Here is a 15,545-nt window from a genome sequence, read left to right on the forward strand (position 1 = left end):
AGTTTTTAAGTGATATTTATATACTCACAAGCAATAAATTCACTCCTATATATTACCTACTTGGATGAAAGGCTATTAATTACTGGTAGATATTCAAAGCATATACAGCATTTTATGTACCAGAAAAACTGATGTGGAATTTATATTCCACGAGAAAGGAAAAAAAAAAGTGCTCTTCGCAAAATGAAGGAGGTGGGAGAGAAAAGTCTGTGAATATATATAATTGGCTCCACTGAAATAAAAATGTTTATTCACCAGGCTCCAAATTTCAGTGTCTTTGGGCACTTTTCTTCATGGATATGAGTTCTTGTCTTGCTCATGCACATGTGGAAGGATATATATATATACAGACACATGTATATATGTATATACATATATATGTGTATATACACATATATATTAAATATATATAAATTATTTATATGTGGAGTACACTCATGCACATGTAGAAGGAGATTATATATATGTATATGTATATGTATATATATGTGTATATATATGATTATTTACATGCGGAGTTCACATGCGGAGTTCACTGTAAGGAATTTTCTCAGAATTAAATGGAATTAGATACCCCTTAGTCTGTCATCTCAAGACATCACAAGAAATGCAACTGAGAAAAAAAAATGATACTATTAGAACAATAACAGTGAATATGACCTGATTTATATAAAAAGCAAGTAAATCACTTATTAACTTGTTTTTTTATTAGCCATAGTTATTGCTGAATATAACAACATATGACATCCCAGTTTGTTGACACCATGTCCTCAAACAACTGTTATAAATAATTCAAGTTCTAAATTTATTTTCTGGTCCATGCTATAGGTAAGGTACACAGGAGTGGAGCTGGTTTAACTGTATGCATAAAAGAACAGGGATCTAAGGATCCAAATATCCCTTCAGTGGGTGCAGTGGGTGATCTCTGAGATCTGAGTTGTTATCATTAATGCATGGTCAAACAAATAGATAAGCATGTTAATTTGTTGATATGATATGACTATGGCTTATCATAGTACCATTTGTTTGTAGAAAAAAAAAGGAACACTCATGCATGCACACTTCATGTTCATCTCTGATAATTGACAGTTAAATAATATTATACATAGTATCTACCACAGCCACCTACTTCATCTATTACATTGAAATCACTGTTTAGTCCCTAAACTTAGGATTTTGAATCTTTTTCTTTGAGGATATTTTCCCTATGATCATGGATGTTGTGGAGAGACTAGGCACTGAAGACTACTTTCTCTTTTGTTCAGCTGTCAAACATCACCTCAAAAGAGGATGTATGGAAACTTTAACTTAAAAGCTGGAGAGTAGGCTGTATTCTCTCTAGTTGAATATTTCTTTTCTTTTTTTTTTTTTAAAGATTTTATTTATTTATTTGACAGAGAGAGACCACAAGTAGGCAGAGAGGCAGGCAGAGAGAGAGAGGAGGAAGCAGGCTCCCTGCTGAGCAGAGAGCCCGATGCGGGGCTCGATCCCAGGACCCTGAGATCATGACCTGAGCCGAAGGCAGCGGCGTAACCCACTGAGCCACCCAGGCGCCCCAGTTGAATATTTCTTGAAGGTCATTTAAAAAATAAGGCTAGAATAAAATACAAATAAATGACTATTTAAAGTTGATTTTTTTCTTCTGAAGCTTTGGTAATATTGTTCCACAATCCATTAATGCTTTTATTTTTTAGAAAACATATTTAGATTTTTCAAAAATTTTAACTTTTTTAAATAAAAAAGTGAAAAGACACTAGTAAAAAATTTGGTGAAAATTTCTACTTAAAGGAGAAAGAAAGCAAAATAACACTTTCTACAATGTGATTTGCTTTCCTGTGGGTAATTTCATCATTGAAGTATCCACAAATGATCCAGATTAGAAAATTTATTTTATTATTTGAAAGTAGTCTTTGAAGTTTTCCTTTTGCTGCTAAATTATTTTCAAGGAAGATAGCCCATATCAATTTAATGTAATATTTAGCCATAAATAAAGACATTCTGTTAAGTGAAATAAGCCAGACAAAGAAGGACAAATACTATATGATCTCACTTACATGTAGGATCTAAAAAAATGGAACTACTAGAAACAGAATAGATTTATGGTTGCCAGAGGTGGTGGATGGTGGGTAGAGGAAATGGGTGAAGATGGTCAAAAGATACAAACTACCAGTTACAAGATAAATAAGGTCTGGGTATGTAGTATATAGTTAACAATTCTGCATTATCTATTTGAAAGTGGCTGAAAGAATAGATCTTAAAACTTCTTATCACAAGGGAAAAAATATAATGATGTGAGGTGATAGATGTTAAATAAACTTACTCTGGAATCATGTCACAATATATACATGTTGTATATCCTTAAACTGATAAAGTGTTATATGTCAACAATATCTCAATAAAACTAGAAAAGAAAGCAAGAAAAAAAAAAAAGAAATATTAAGACTTTAATAACTGGGCACCAGACATTGTGTTTTGTTATCAGGATCACAATGTTTGTATTAGGTACTCCTAATTGTCTTAAATTTCCCAATTTCATGCAGATGATCAATGGAACCTATATTCATTCATTTATTTTTCAAGTTATCGCTGCAGTCGCAATTTCAGAGTCCACTGATTTTAATTATATCCTTTTATTTATAAAACAACATATTCAAGGTATGTAGGGATTTGACTTAATCTTTCAGTGCATTTGTGGTATAAAAGTTCTATAATTCTTGTTAGAACCATGAAATTAATATAATCAAACATCTGATAAATGCTTTTATTGAGTTCAGAGAAATACATATTTATTGAAAAACTAAATATATTTTCAATATAATTAATGAAAACCTGATTTAGAATTAAACAGCTAGATACTTTTTTCCTTTGGTTGGCTACTGATAGATGTCATCAGCTTATTAGCTCAGAGAATCAAGTTTACATGCATGATTAGTGGATTAAAGTCAGACTCTTCCGAGTTTCTTTCTGAGCAATGCTGTTCCATAAATGGATAATATTATTAACACTTTTTTCACAAGCTGTAAATGCCTTGCTATTTTGGGCCTTATTTGGCATGTTGAAATGTAAACTATTGTCTCTTTCAACCTTATGCATTGGAAATACTATAAACAGAGTGATCAAGCTATAGTAACTTAGTTTAAGCATGCATGACTTTAAGCCTGAATCTCAAAGGACTCAAAATATAATAGTTTGAACAAAGTCAATCGCTAACAACATACCTTAATTTGCATTAAGAGAATATAAAATATAAAAAATATAATATAAAAAAATATAAAAAAAGACAGGATGAAATTATTTACAAACTCTTTTTTCCTGAAAAACTTCTGTTATCTAATACTGTGGATGTTTATGCAGCTTATTTAATAATACAGCTTTCTTAGACACCTAGGAGAGCACATGTATTTTAAGAGTTTAATGATAATCCAGCAACTGTTTGAAAAGAAAGTTGCAAAAGTATAGGAAGAAGAAAGGGAGTTTGTTTATACAATAATGGTGGGAGTTAAGAGGGAAATTAAAACAATTCTTACCTGAATTGACATATGTAGCACACAAACATTTCAGTTAACTGATTATTATTTAAGTTCATTTTATACAGTTGGTTAAGTTTAAAGAATATCCAAAACAAAAAGTAGCAGTGGCATTTTCTAAAGAGTTCAAATAATGCTTTTACACCTATTAGTAGGATAGATAAGGTGATATGCACAAATTGAAATGTGTTTTTGTGGGAGTGAGTAAGGTCTGGGCTTGGGTTTCAGTCCTACCATTCCAGCTAAACTGGTTAGCTGAAAATATTTCTTTACTTTGTTGTCTTTCACAAAGATATAGCCTACTTTTTAAAGTTATTTTTCAAAATTATTTATTACGATGCCTGGAACTATAATTTATAAATATTACCTAATGCTATCATCTACTTAGATTTCAAAAAGAGAAAATGGTGAAGTCTTCTATGATAAACACTAGGTTTATTTTCTATGATACACATTAGTTAAAGTTCAACATATGTAATCTTGAAAGAGATTATCCCCTTGAAAATATGGATAATATTGCTTTGATACTACCATGGTAATTACACTTCAGTTTTGGCTCAGCTTGTTTAAATTTGGAAACCTAGGCAATATAGCAGTTTTGATTTACAAAAGAGGTTATTTTAGAAAATATAAGATTTCTCTGATTTGTGGGTTTTCTTTTTTTTTTTTTAATTAAATTTAATTTTTTTCCATTTATTTATTTTCAGCATAACAGTATCATTATTTTTTCACCACACCCAGTGCTCCATGCAATCCGTGCCCTCTATAATACCCACCACCTGGTACTCCGACCTCCCACCGCCCCCGCCACTTCAAATCCCTCAGATTGTTTTTCAGAGTCCATAGTCTCTTATGATTCACCTCCCCTTCCAATTTACCCCAACAATTTTATAATAAATGGCAATAAAAAGTACAGGAAGTTTATATATACAATAAATGGTGTTTACCTCAACCTATATTCTCTTAGCTTTATTTATATGAGTTCACAAGAAATTAGAAGCCGAGGATGGGTAAAATAACCTTCAAATGAGATTTGTTGATGCATGTGGTAAAAAAAAAAAAAAAGGAAAAAGCAAGAGGAAGAAGGGAGGAGGGAAGGCAGGTAACTTGAAATCACTGTCTTTGATAGAAATATAGAATTCCAACTTTACCTCTTAACTGGTAACCTTGTGCAAGTTTTTAAACTTTCTAATTCTGCTTTCTCATCTGTAAAATGAGGATAAACACTTCTTGCTTTAGAGGGTTTATGTGGCAAATAAATGATGTAATAAAGGGCAAGTACTTAGCATAGAGCCTGGAACATGGTTCATGATTTATCACTGGTTTATGGTATTATGGGGAACTAAGAAGATATGAAAAGTCATACTTGAGTGTCTCATATTCACTCCTGAGTTGATAACTTTGCATCACACTTTTATCTTTCATGCTCAAGTCTTCTACTGTTCTTCCATCACTTAACTATTAATCAGAAAAGACATCCCTAAAAATTAGCCACATTTCTTTTATAAAGGCTTTTGTAAAATTGCCATCTCTGCCTGCAAAATGCCTCTGAAAATGGAGACAATTTCTTGAATGTATTTTGTAGAAAAGATTTACCTGGACCAAAGGAGCTTCATGATTTAAAAATACTGTCTGCTTAGTTTAGTAGTACTTTATTTTAGATTTTCTCAATTATTTCAGCTGAATGCTTAATTTTTAATATAATATTTTCTTAGAAACATATACTGGAGATACTTTTTAAAACCCTATAGCTTTCTGTCTTTTCTCTGCACACATCAGTGCCTGACAACAGTGGATTCTCTAATCGTCCTCTATAAATAATTTTTGACCTCTATAAATAAATTTTGGCCTTCAAAATCCCATTAATTAATTAATTAATTAATCAATTAATTTTTGACCTCTATAAATAAATTTTGACCTTCAAAATCCCATTAAATGCTATTTACAAGGCCAACACACATAACCCCAGAGAAAACAAATTCAACCTTATTTTATTTTATTTTTTTCAACATTATTTTATATTACAGAAGTATTTTATTGTGTTCCTTTCAAAATTTTTGAACTCAGTGAAGTTTCCTGAGCAATTATCAGGGACAAGAACTTTGAAGATGCAAATAGGAACAAACCAAGATCCTTTCAGAAGTAAGGAGATAATATACAGTGAAAGAAACTAATAGAAAATTAAATGAGACTTCTGGACTTGAGATTAGTTAGACGTAACCTTAACTGCTAATGTGAAGTTGGTTGGACAAAACCACAGAACTGGTAAGATCAGAAAAACCAAATTTTAGGATCCTTTTTCATTTTCCCCCTCTAGCTCATATACATAGGATTTTAGCATAAGGAAGGTTTTGGAAGAAGGCTGTCAGCTTAGTAGATGAATGTGCTGTGGCATCTCCTTCCATCATTAGCTGTTGGTAGAAGAGAAATGTGTGTGCCATTTCCCTCTCATGCTACGTGAGAAGAGGAGAGAACACTGCTGCGGAGAGTACAGATTCTTATTTCTTACACTGTGGCTGAACGCTGTTGAACTTCAAAATTTTGTAATATGACCCAGTCCCATGCTCTATCACTGAGCAGAGACCAAAGTAGCTCTTGAGAATATCTTTGAGAACACAGAATTTGGCAAGTCAGAAATGTGATTACTGTGGGGCAAGTGGATATTATGGAAGGTAAGTTTAAATAGGCTTGTTGAGATGACATCCAATTAAGCTGTCTGCTAGTGGACAGGATAGTCTCCAAAGAATCCAATGTATCCTGTAAGAGAAAGAAGCAGTGTGTGGACAAACGCTGTCACATATTACACTCAACATCCATAGGTGTATTACAAATTGTACCACCTAATTATGTTTTCTTCTTCTTATCTGGCCTGGAAAGTGCCTGAAACAGCAGCTTGAGATTGAGGGAATAAAAAGAAGAAAGAAAAGACAAATTGTAGCTCTTGGGTCAACCCTTTGGGATAGAGGAAGAGAGACATGGAGATGGATGTGAGATTCAAGTTCTTATTTAAATGAAAATAGACGTTTTTAATACTTGAAAATGAGACTTCACCAATACTGAAAAGTACCTTGGAAATTTTATCTATCTATCTATCTATCTATATTCATATCTATATATCTATATCTATATCCATATCTATATCTATCTATATCATATATATATATATATATATAAATAAAATTTGGGACTAAAGTCCGAGATCAGATGAAGCATAATAGAAAGCAATGATGGGAGAAGAATACAACTATTTTCTGCTTAAATTCTATAGAGTTCAGTCTATATAATAAACTATTTACATAACTATGATAGTGCAGAAAGTGCTAAGGGGCCAGGAAAGATTTTTATCTGATTGTCTACTTGACACTCCTATTTATCTGGTCAACCATTTATTTATTAAGTATAGAAAAAATATTTTGTCTTATGTGTCCTAAAGTATGTGTGTGTCATTTTCCATTTCAGAGTCAAAAAAGAATGGTGGATCAGATGTTAAGCAACTGGAATGCTATATGAATGTGGAACATATTTTTTAAGCAAGTTCTTTCATTTGACACTTATTTTTTTCTGCTCCTTTGTCTTGTCTACGCTATAAGCAAAGCAAATAACCACATGTTGGGACAATAATCACTTATAAACTGATACCTTTCTAGATAACAAATACAGCATGATATACTAAACAGAGATGGAGACAGAGATTTAGAGAAGAGGCATGTTCTGTACTTTGCACCACATTCTGAAAGGCTTTCTTGACTTCCAAGCCATCAGGTGGGCTTGCTGGTACACAGACTGCAGCAGAGACTTCTCAATATGATGGCATATTGGAGGAGCCAGATGCAAGCCAAGAGATCGGGTGACTCTTACTATATCAACAAAATGATGTTTAACCTGAAAGTATTTCCTCAGTATGAAAAAATGACATGCATGATTACTATTATTTAAATTTCCATTGAACAAAGAAATAATATTTAAATACATGATGATGATGATGATGATCATGATGATGATGATAAATGGCTAATAGTAAGCATCTATGATGTGCCAGGTACTATGCTAAGTTCTTTGCATGCATTATATTATTTAATAGAACAAGGCAATGGAGTAGGTTGTGATTCTGTCTCCATTTTATAAGTGAGAAAATTGAGCCTTGAGCAAGGTATATATCTTACCTACATTTACTGCTAGTAAACAGCCCAGAACATTAATCCAGATCTCCTAATTCCAAAACTCAAACTCCTAATTACAGGTCGAAGAAAGAACCTTCTTTTCTCTCATTCTTTTGTTATCAATCTCTTTATTTCATCATAATTTGAAAATAAAGAACTACAAATATTGAGATTTATATCCAATGCTTTGATAATAATAGACATTTTATATTGCAGAGAAAAGCAAACCTTTTTAGATAATAGGTTACATCATTTAACTCTATCTTATATACTTTTCATTTATTTTTCAACAATTAGTGTTATAAAATACACAATTTATGAGGCACTTGAGTGGCTCAGTCAACTCAGCATCTGACTCTTGATTTTGGCTCAGGTCATGTTCCCAGTGCTGTGAGATCAAGTTCCCTGTCAGGCTCCACACTCTATGCAGAATCTTCTTGAGAGTCTCTCTCTACCTATCTCTCTGCCCACTCCCCCATGCACATACATGCTTTCTTGTTCCCAAACAAACAAATAAATAAATAAATAAAATCTTAAAAAAATTAAATGCATAATTTATGGAACATTAAAGTTCAATTAAGTGAAAGAATTACTGTTGTATCAGTTTTACACATTTTTCCGTTTCTATTATCATGTGTATTTCAAATTCATTTCCCAAGACATGATTTTTTTTTCTTTTTAAATAATAAAACATTTCCACTACTCCTCCCCAAATTTTATACTGGTTTGATAATAGTAACACATTTCCAAAACTAAACACAGTTTATATCTATCTATCACCTATCATCTATCTATCTATCTATCATCTATCTATATCTATCAACTAACTAAAACTTGTAAGAAAATTGTACTACAAATAAATAAATAAATGAATGTACATTGAAGTACAAAAATATGTATATTATTACTTTGATATTCTAATAATAAGGGACTAGATCAAACCAATTTATTTTATACTTATTGACTGCTAGGGGTATTTTGATGACTGTAAAATTCAAAATATACCCTTGAGTAAAATTCAAAATATACCCTAGAGTAAACTGCAAAAAAAATAAACTTTTTTGGTGTGTGGGAGAGAAACAACTTTAAAGTAAAATTGCTTTACTAAACCTGCCCTGGGATTTAGAATATTCTAGTAAATATGGGAATTTTAAAGGAACATAAAACTTTCAACTCAGTATCTTGAATGTGACATCTTTTCTCTTTCAAGTAGCTCTGTTGATTTTCAGAGATTAGTTCATCCATTAGAACTGCATCATCTTTTAAAATACAGGACATGTACTTAAAAGAGGCAGAGTATGTCACTTGAGAAGACATCTCAGGATATTTGTATCCCTTTTAATCTGTGCCACCTAACAAAACAGGCACAAAAATCAACACTTGTTTCAACCCCATTAGCAGCTCTATCCCTTTGTGGTACCAAAGCAAAAGAAGCATAAAGTAGGCAGTATAAACCTTCCTCAACTAACTTTCAAGGGGAGTGTTTTGTGCATTTGTCATGCTATTTCTTTTCTCTTCCATGAGATTTTAGTGGACTAAAGTATGCCATGTATATAGAACTTATGATAAAATGGAGAGGCAAGAACTATGTGATTGAGGTAATTGCCTGAAGAGATGAGGGACAACTCTTTCAGAATGTATCATCTGAATGCAATTTAGCATAAAAAATAGAACTGTTTTGCTATAGTCTTTTTTAATAATACAAGGAGATTTATATTAGAAAAAGTCTAAGAAGATTATTCATCTCAAACGGATTATTTATTTTCAAAATGAATATTTATAGAGACACTCTGAATTAGGCATAGTCTTTGCCTTTGTTTAAACACAATTAACAATATGCAAAATAAGGCAGTTCTTTTTAGAAAATATATGAGCATAAGTACTAATATTGGCAGTCATTTCAATATCTGCATAGTGAGTACATAAAATGAGGAATGACTAACCTGTTATACTCTTAATTAGTGAACACCTGTACACAATGAAAGCATGGCTGATTTATGAATGCATGAAAATCTAACCAGGCAATTAATGTTCAATTTAAAATTCACACTATTGAAAAAGTAGCAGAAAGAACAACTTGTACTAGGCAAATCACAAAAGCAGAAAAGTTACATTTTCTGTGAATGAATCATTTCCAACATATTTAGGCTACTTTATCTTTTATTATCTTGGTTGCTTAATTTTTATATAGAAATAATCTGAATGTCTTTTGTAGAGCTATTCCAACTTAGTGTAGTAATAACCATTTGGTATTTTTTTTCTCCCTTTTTAAAAAAAGGTCAGACCTGGTGTGTTTTGGAGAAAGAATCAAATATTTCTGTAGTTTATTTTAATTATTGTAAGCTTTGTTCAATTTGTAAGAAGTCACAAATCACATTTTTTGGTCCAATTCTATAACTATAATACAAAAGGGACAGTTAGTTGTTAGTCTTCTATGTATATGTATCTCTCACCTGGGTACTGGTTGGGTAAGAGCATATGAAGGTAAAAAAGAAATGTTCTCTTCTAATCTTTCAATAAAATCACACACCAGTGCCAGACACTGCTCTAGGTGCTAAGGACAGAACACTAAAAAATTAGATACAAATCCTCATTCTAAGTGCACTTATATTCTAATGATTATTGAAATTCGTATGTTTTCATGGAGTGTAAAAATATTAAAATTTGATTTTCCCCTGCCTGTATCTGCAATATATACCCATTTCTCTATTTTCAGATCATTTTCATCAATTTTTTTAATAAAAAAATAATTTTTTAAAAATTTCTTTTCAGCGTAACAGAATTCATTGTTTTTGCAACACACCCAGTGCTCCATGCTATACATGCCCTCCTTAATACCCACTACCTGGCTCCCCCAACCTCCCACCCCCTGCCCCTTCAAAACCCTCAGGTTGTTTTTCAGAGTCCATAGTCTCTCATGGTTCATCTCCCCTTCTAATTTCCCTCAATTCCCTTTTCCTCTCCATCTCCCTATCTCCTCCACGCTATTTGTTATGCTCCACAAATAAGTGAAACCATGTGATAATTGACTCTCTCTGCTTGGCTTATTTCACTCAGCATAATCTTTTCCAGTCCTGTCCATGTTGCTACAAAAGTTGGGTATTCATCCTCTCTGACGGAGGCCTAACACTCCATAGTGTATATGGACCACATCTTCCGTATCCATTCGTCCGTTGAAGGGCATCTTGGTTCTTTCCACAGTTTGGCGGCTGTGGCCATTGCTGCTATAAACATTGGGCTACAGATGGCCCTTCTTTTCACTACATCTGTATCTTTAGGGTAAATACCCAGTAGTGCAATTGCAGGGTCATAGTGAAGTTCTATTTTTAATTTCTTAAGGAATCTCCACACTGTTTGCCAAAGTGGCTGCACCAACTTGCATTTCCACCAACAGTGTAAGAGGGTTCCCCTTTCTCCACATCCTCTCCAACACACGGTGTTTCCTGTCTTGCTAATTTTGGCCATTCTAACTGGTGTAAGGTGTTATCTCAATGTGGTTTTAATTTGAATCTCCCTGATGGCTAGTGATGATGAACATTTTTTTATTTGTCTGATAGCCATTTGTATGTCCTCATTGGAGAAGTGTCTGTTCATGTCTTCTGCCCATTTTTTGATATGATTATCTGTTTTGTGTGTGTTGAGTTTGAGAAGTTCTTTATAGATCCTTGATATCAACCTTTTGTCTGTACTGTCATTTGCGAGTATCCTCTCCCATTCCGTGGGTTGCCTTTTTGTTTTGTTGACTGTTTTCATCAATATTATTGATGTTTGTGTTTGTCTAAGCTAATGTTCTATTGCACACCTTTTAATATGCAATTTCATAAGGACATAAGAGATAAATTACAGTAAAATTTTGTTCAAAGTAGTCAAAAAGTTTACTAAATTTTTTCCTTTCTTTTTTTCCAGATGCTGGGCAAGATATTTTAAAATACATTTTTATTTTATTTTATTAATTTAATTTAATTTTAAAGTTTAATTTAATTTTATTTTTTTCAGTGTTCCAAAGTTCATTGTTTATGCACCTCACCCAGTGCTCCTCCTATCACTAGGCTCACCCAACCCCCCCCTCCTTTCCAAAACCCTCAGTTGTTTCTCAGAATCCACAGTTTCTCCTGATTTGTCTCCCCTCTGATTTCTCCCAACTCACTTCTCTTCTCCATCTCCCAATGTTTTCCATGTTATTCCTTATGCTCCACAAGTAAGTTAAACTGTATGATAATTGACTCTCTCTGCTTGACTTATTTCACTAAGCATAATCTCTTCCAGTCCTGCCTATATAGATACAAAAGTTGGGTATTCAACATTTCTGATGGAGGCATAATACTCCATTGTATATATGGACCATATCTTCTTTAGCCATTTGTCTGTTGAAGGGCACCTTGGCTCTTTCCACAGTTTGGTGACTGTGGCCACTGCTGCTATGAACATTGGGGTACAAGTGGCCTATCTTTTCACTACATCTGTATCTTTGGGGTAAATATCCAGGAGTGCAATTGCTGGGTCATAGGGTAGCTCTATTTTTAATTTCTTAAGGAATCTCCACACTATTTTCCAAAGTGACTGCACCAACTTCCTTTCCCATGAGCAGTGTAAGAAGGTTTCCTTTTTTCCACATCTCCTCCAACACTTGTTTCCCATCTTGTTGGTTTTGGCCATTCTAACCGGTGTAGGGTGGTATCTCAATGTGGTTTTAATTTGAATCTTCCTGATGGCTAGTAATGATGAACATTTTTTCATGTGTCTGTTAGCCATTTGTATGTCTTCTTTGGAGAGTGTCTGTTCATTTCTTCTGTCCATTTTTTGACATGACTATCTGATTTGTGTGTGTTGAATTTGAGGAGTTCTTCATAGATCTTGGATATCAGCCCTTTATCTGTAGTGTCATTTGTGAATATCTTCTCCCATTCTGTGGGTTGCCTCTTTATTTTGACTGTATCCTTTTCTGTGCAGAAGCTTTTGATCTTGATGGAGTCCTGAAAGTTCACTTTCCCTTTTGTTTCCTTTGCCTTTGAAGACATGTCTTGAATGAAGTTGCCGTAGCTGATGTTGAAGAGGTTTCTGCTTATGATTTCCTCTAGGATTTTGATAGATTCCTGCCTCACATTGAGGACTTTCATCCATTTTGAATTTATCTTTGTGTATGGTGTAAGAGAATGGTCAAGTTTCATTCTTCTACTAATAGCTGTCCAATTTTTCTAGCAACATTTATTGAAGAGACTGTCTTTTTTCCACTGTATATTTTCCCCTGCTTTGTTGAAGATTATTTGACCATAGAGTTGAGGGTCCATGTCTGGGCTCACTACTCTGTTCCATTGGTCAATGTGTCTGTTTTTGTGCCAGTACCATGATGTCTTGTAGCGTTGTAGTAAAGCTTGAGATCAGGCAATGTGATGCCCCCAGCTTTGTTTTTCCTTTTCAACATTTCCTTAGAAATTTGGGGTCCCTTCTGATTCCATATAAATTTTAGGATTGTTTGTTCCAGCTCTTTTAAAATTCCTGGTGGAGGGGTGCCTGGGTGGCTCAGTGGGTTAAGCCACTGCCTTCGGCTCAGGTCATGATCTCAGGGTCCTGGGATCGAGTCCCGAATCGGGCTCTCTGCTCGGCAGGGAGTCTGCTTCCCTCTCTCTCTCTCTCTGCCTGCCTCTCCATCTGCTTGTGATTTCTCTCTGTCAAATAAATAAATAAAATCTTTAAAAAAAAAATTCCTGGTGGAATTTTGATGGGGAAGGCATTGAAAGTATAGATTGCTCTAGGCAGTACAGATATTTTTAAAATGTTTATTCTTCCAATCCATTAGCATGGACTACTTTTCCATCTTTTTGTGTCTTCAATTTCTTTCATGAGTTTTCTGTAGTTCTCGAGTACAGATCCTTTACCTCTTTGGTTAGATTTATTCCCAGGTACCTTATGGTTCTTGGTGCTATAGTAAATGGAATCTATTCTCTCATTTCCCTTTCTATATTTTTATTGTTAGTGTATAAGAAAGCAAATGATTTCTGTACATTGATTTGGTATCCTGCCACATTACTGAATTGCTGTGTGAGTTCTAGTAGTTTGGGGATGGAGTCTTTGGGTTTTCCATATAAAGTATCTGGACGTCATCTGTGAAGAGAGAGTTTGACTTCTTCATTGCCAGTTTGAATACCTTTTATCTCTTTTTGTTGTCTGATTGCTGTTGCTAGGATTTCTAGTGCTATATTGAATAAGAGTAGTGAGAGTGCGCATCCTTGTGTGTGCCTGATCTCAAAGGGAAGGCTGTTAGCTTTTCCCAATTGAAAATGATATTCACTGTTGGTTTTTCATAGATGGATTTTATAAAGTTGAGGAATGTTGCCTCTATCCCTATACTTTGAAGTGTTTTAATCAGGAACTGATGCTGTATCTTGTCAAATGATTTTCTGCACCAGTTGAGAGGACCATGTGGTTCTTCTCTCTTCTCTTATTGATTTGTTCTATCACATTGCTTGATATGCAAATGTTGAACCACCTTTGTATCACATGGATAAATCCCACCTGGTCATGGTGGATAATCTTTTTAATTTACTGTTGGATCCAATTAGCTAGACTCTTGTTGAGAATCCTGGCATCCATCTTCATCAAGGATATTGGTCTGAAATTTGTCTTTGCTTGGTTTGGGAAGCAGGATAATTCTGGCCTCATAGAAAGAGTCTGGAAGTTTTCCTTCTGTTTCCATTTTTTGAAAGAGCTTAAGGAGAATAGGTATTATTTCTTCTTTGAATGTTTGGTAGAATTCTCCAAGAATCCATCAGGTCCTGGGCTCTCATTTTTTGGGAAGTTTTTGATAACTGCTTCAATTTTGTTACTAGATATTGGTCTATTCAGGTTGTCAGTTTCTTCCTGATTCAGTTTTGGAAGTTTATAGCTTTCTAGGAATGCATCCATTTCATCTAGGTTGCTTAACTTATTGACATATAACTGTTGATAATAATTTCTGATGATTGTTCTATTTCCTAATTTGTAGCTGTGATCTCTCTCCTTTCATTCATAATTTTATTGATTTGGGTATTATTTCTTCTTTTGGAAGTTTGGCCAGTGGTTTATTGATCTTATTGATTCTTTAAAAAAAAAAAACAGTGTCTAGTTTCATAGCTTCTAGTTTCATTGATGTGTTATACTATATCTCTAGTTTCTACCTCATTGGTGTCTGTTCTAATCTTGATTATTCCCCTTCTTGTGCATGGGTTGGCTTGATTTGTTGATTTTCCATTTCTTTAACGTGTAAAGAGGGCTGGTGTATTCTGGATTTTTCAGTTTTTTTTTTTTTTTTTTTCCTAAGGAGTCTTGAATGGCTATCTATTTCTCCCTTAGGACCAACTTTGTTGTATCCCATAGGTTTTGGACCAATGTGTCTTCATTCTCATTGGCTTCCATGAATTGTTTAAGTTCTTCTTTGATTTCCTGGTTGATCCAAACATTCTTAAGCAGGGTGATCTTTAGCTTCCAAATGTTTGAATTCCTTCCAAGCTTTTCCTTGTAGTTGAGTTCCAGTTTCAAAGCATTGTGGTCTGAGAATATGCAGGGAACAATCTTTTGGTATTGGTTGAGCCCTGATTTGTGACCCAGTATGTTGTCTATTCTGGAAAAAGTTCCATATGCGCTCAAGAAGAATGAGTATTCTGTTGTTTGAGGGAGGAATGTTCTGTATATATCTGTGAGGTCCATCTGGTCCAATGTGTCATTCAATACTCTTGTTTCTTTATTGATTTTCTGCTTGGATAATCTGTCTATTATTGAGAGTGGTGTGTTGAGATCCCATACTATTAATGTATTCATATCAATATGACTCCTTATCTTGATTAATAGTTGTCTTATGTAGTTAGCTGCTCCCATATTGGGA

The 15,545-nt window shown here is 33.8% G+C and overlaps 1 protein-coding gene across 1 annotated transcript in view; it reads right to left on the bottom strand.

Annotated features, from left to right (window-relative positions):
- CNTN5 (contactin 5) overlaps window positions 1–15,545 on the bottom strand; it is a 1,361,366-nt gene that overhangs the window by 69,772 nt on the left and 1,276,049 nt on the right. The gene's annotated exons all lie outside the window — the stretch shown is intronic.

The sequence above is a fragment of the Mustela lutreola genome, chromosome 1 (genome assembly GCF_030435805.1).
Source record: "Mustela lutreola isolate mMusLut2 chromosome 1, mMusLut2.pri, whole genome shotgun sequence".
NCBI lineage: Eukaryota > Metazoa > Chordata > Mammalia > Carnivora > Mustelidae > Mustela > Mustela lutreola.